Consider the following 3,473-nt stretch of genomic DNA (forward strand, 5'->3'; position numbering starts at 1 on the left):
ACTCATGTACTCCTCCTTGGACTTCCTTCTTCTCAACTGTCACTCGTTCGACTCCCTATGATTGATGGTTTTGAGCCATATCTTCGATGAGGGCACTAGCTTCAGGATAAGGTTTTTTCATCAGTGCACCGCCTATGGCAGCGTCGATGTTCATCTTAGTGTTATAGTGAAGTCCATTATAGAAGGTCTGAATGATTAACCAATTTTCTAAACCATGATGTGGGCATGCTCTTAACAGCTCTTTATATCTCTTCCAAGCTTCGAACAACGATTCTCCTTAGTTCTGGGTAAATCTAGTTATATGGTTTTGAAGAACGGCAGTCTTACTTGGGGGAAAGTATCTAGCAAGGAATACTTTTCTAAGGTTATCCCAAGTCGTAATGGAATTGGGTGGAAGGGAATCTAACCAAGATAGGGCTTTATCTCTGAGGGAAAAAGGGAATAATCTTAAACGGATTGCCTCAGGAGAAGCTCCATTGGTTTTAAAAGTGTCTGCTAATTGGAGAAAGATTTTTAAATGTTGGTTTGGGTTCTCGGTAGCGAGACCTGCGAATTATCTCTGTTGCACTAGTTGCAACAGGAAGGGTTTAAGTTCGAAATTATTAGCTAGGATGGTTGGGTTTACTATACTAGAACTAGGTTCTTCGTTGGATGGTTGGGCGAAATCTTTAAGAGGTCTTTGGTTTTGATCTTCGGCCATAGCTCTCCTAATTCTATGGAAGAATAAACATGCGCGAGCGTAACGTTCAGGTTCCGCCAAAGGGTATACTAAGCTTCCGGTGCTGCGAGTTCTTCGCATTGACCGACGGGTAATAACCTAAGTCTAAACGATATAACAACAGGGTACGAAATTTGATGAAATTGGTCCCCGACAACGGTGCCAAAAACTTGATGCGTGCTTTTCGCAAGTATACGAACGCGTCAGAGTAATATAAAAGATTGTCAAATCCATAGAGACCAAGTGTCAATCTATCGTTATCTATTGTTATGGTGTTTATCTAAGGTAATCGAAATAGGGGTTTTAAGAGTGTACGATGAAAAATAAAGTATTAAATAAAGTTCAATTAATAAAGACAGGCTCGAATGTAATTCACGTAGTCAATTAATAATCCAAGTACTAGCTAATAGAACTACTTATGGGCAGTGTTTCCTACTTTGAAAAGAACCAATTTAACAGGAACTGTCGCTTTCGCGTATTCAGAACTGAGTTGTACTCCCTAATAAAACCCTCTTATTGTCACTTATAAAAAGGCGCGCATTGCATTAAAGTAGTAAACCTATTTTTAAGAAATATAGTATCTTGACTAAGTTGAAAAGTATTTTAACCTGGATTTCTTAACCAAAAGAGGTTCTCACGAACCAGACTCTAAACTTATAAACGCGTCCGAAAATAGTTTTAAAATCACTTTTCTTCTTAAGTTAAAAACTCCTAATGAACTAAACAAAGCGCTTTCGTTGTATTTGAAATAGTTAAAAACAACCAAGTTTAAAAAGACGTTGGACGGCTTTCGATCTTACCCAATGGAAATTAAGTGCGGGAAAACTTAAGTTGAAAGTCAAAATAGCCCTTAAGTGTTTCTACGAACAATTGTACGGATTATCGGTTCAATTACGATCCTTACATTCTAACCTTTATAGGTTTAGTTAGACATGGTAAAGTAAAGGTGCATTTTAATTTAAGTAAAAGTAGTGCGAGTGCGGAAAGTAAATAAAAGTAGTGCGAGTGCGGAAAGTAAATAAAAGTAGTGCGAGTGCGAGAAATAAATGAAAGTAGTGCGAGTGCGGGAAATAAACAAAAGTAGTGCGAATGCGGGAAATAAATAAAAGTAGTGCGAGTGCGGGAAATAAATAAAGTAAAGACAGTGCGGGAAATAAATGAAAGTAGTGCGAGTACGGGAAATAAATAAAGTAAAGACATTGCGGGAAATAAATGAAAGTAGTGCGAGTGCGGGAAATAAATAAAGTAAAGACAGTGCGGGAAAGTAAAGTAGATAAAGGCAAAGTAATAAAAACCTGCTCCAATCAGAGGGTTGAATAAAATGCGAAACGGAAATGAAAATGGCGGCAGGATTAACTTCCTTCCAAAGTGCTCCAAACTCGATTACAAACTCGATTACAGACTCGATTACACAATTGTGGCAACACCTCGATGTGAAGCGATTACCACTTTAAAATACTGAATATATGCCTAAGTAAAACTAAGTTTGCTCTAAGTTTGGATGATGAAACAAATGAAAACGAGACTCTATTTATAGGCAAGGAAAATAATGGAAATGACAAGGATGCCCTTCAGTTTGAAATTGGGAGGGAAAAGTTTTCTTCTTGTGGCGCCCGCCACAACCCCATGGCGCCCGCCATAAGGGAAAATTGTGGCGCCCAAGTGGAGATAGTGGGAGACGTGGCAGTTGAGGGAAGTTGAGCTAGGACACGTCATGGCTGGACCCATGGCGCCAGCCATAGTGGGAGCCACAAGTGCAAAATGCTGAATTTTAGTCTTTTTAGCTCATTTTCACTCCTTTTCTCGATCAGGGCTCTGATTAGACTAAAAACCTGAAAACAAAGAGAAACATAGTAATAACATAACAAAATAACAATAAAACAACTAGAATGCATGCGAAATCGAAGTCGAAAATACAGTGAATTTCAGTGTCATCATGGGCCTTAGGCCCTAGCAAACCAGATGTTCTTTGTACCTCCTCTCTAATGGATTTCAACCCCAGGCCCATGATTGAACTTCTTAATCCCCATTAATCCATGATTAAGGTTCTTAATTTATTTTAGCTCCAGTTTTAATTTCATTGATAAATCTTGATACTGTTTTTTTTCTTGTTATGAAATAGGGATTAGCATATTTTTGTTGGTAATTAGATTAGCATAGTTCTTGATTAATTAGATTAATTGGAAATTAGGATCTAGATTAGATTTAGAAATTAGTTTAATCATCGTGTAGATTCGATTTTATCTTTTTCCAAAATTAATTCATTGCAATTAACCTTTCCATGATTAAGTTTTAGTCACTAGATTTTGGTTATTTTATTTTGTGGATTTTGTGTGGATTAATATGGTTAATGGTTGATTTTACCGTGATTTTCCCATTTGGTTAATTTCCACTCAATTTGATTTGTATAATCATAGTCGTTAGATTCAATTCTTGAATTTGGATTGTTAATTTTCCATTTGATTGATTGTGATCCTAATTCATGTTTAGATAGCTTTAGTCTTTAGAATTAATATTCATTCTTTAATTGTCCATTTAATCGATTTATTTGGTTTATGATCATATTGTAGATTGAAAATCTCATTTCAATTTAGGTGATGAATACTTTGTGTGTCTAATTTAATTTGCCCTGATCATATGATGTGTAACACTTCAAAATTTGCCCTCCTCTCTTGGGACTAGCTTAGTATATTGCATTTCATTTTGTAGGACATTAGTCATTGCATATTGCATATCATGTTAAAATAGACAAGTC

At 36.4% G+C, this 3,473-nt stretch overlaps 1 non-coding gene across 1 annotated transcript; it reads left to right on the plus strand.

Annotated features, from left to right (window-relative positions):
• The first annotated feature begins 209 nt into the window (after positions 1–209).
• Positions 210–316, plus strand: LOC127134111 (small nucleolar RNA R71). The gene has a single exon (XR_007807881.1). It is a non-coding gene; the product is annotated as a small nucleolar RNA R71 (small nucleolar RNA).
• Positions 317–3,473: the final 3,157 nt, after the last annotated feature.

Source organism: Lathyrus oleraceus, chromosome 3 (genome assembly GCF_024323335.1).
Source record: "Lathyrus oleraceus cultivar Zhongwan6 chromosome 3, CAAS_Psat_ZW6_1.0, whole genome shotgun sequence".
NCBI classification, from domain to species: Eukaryota; Viridiplantae; Streptophyta; class Magnoliopsida; order Fabales; family Fabaceae; genus Lathyrus; species Lathyrus oleraceus.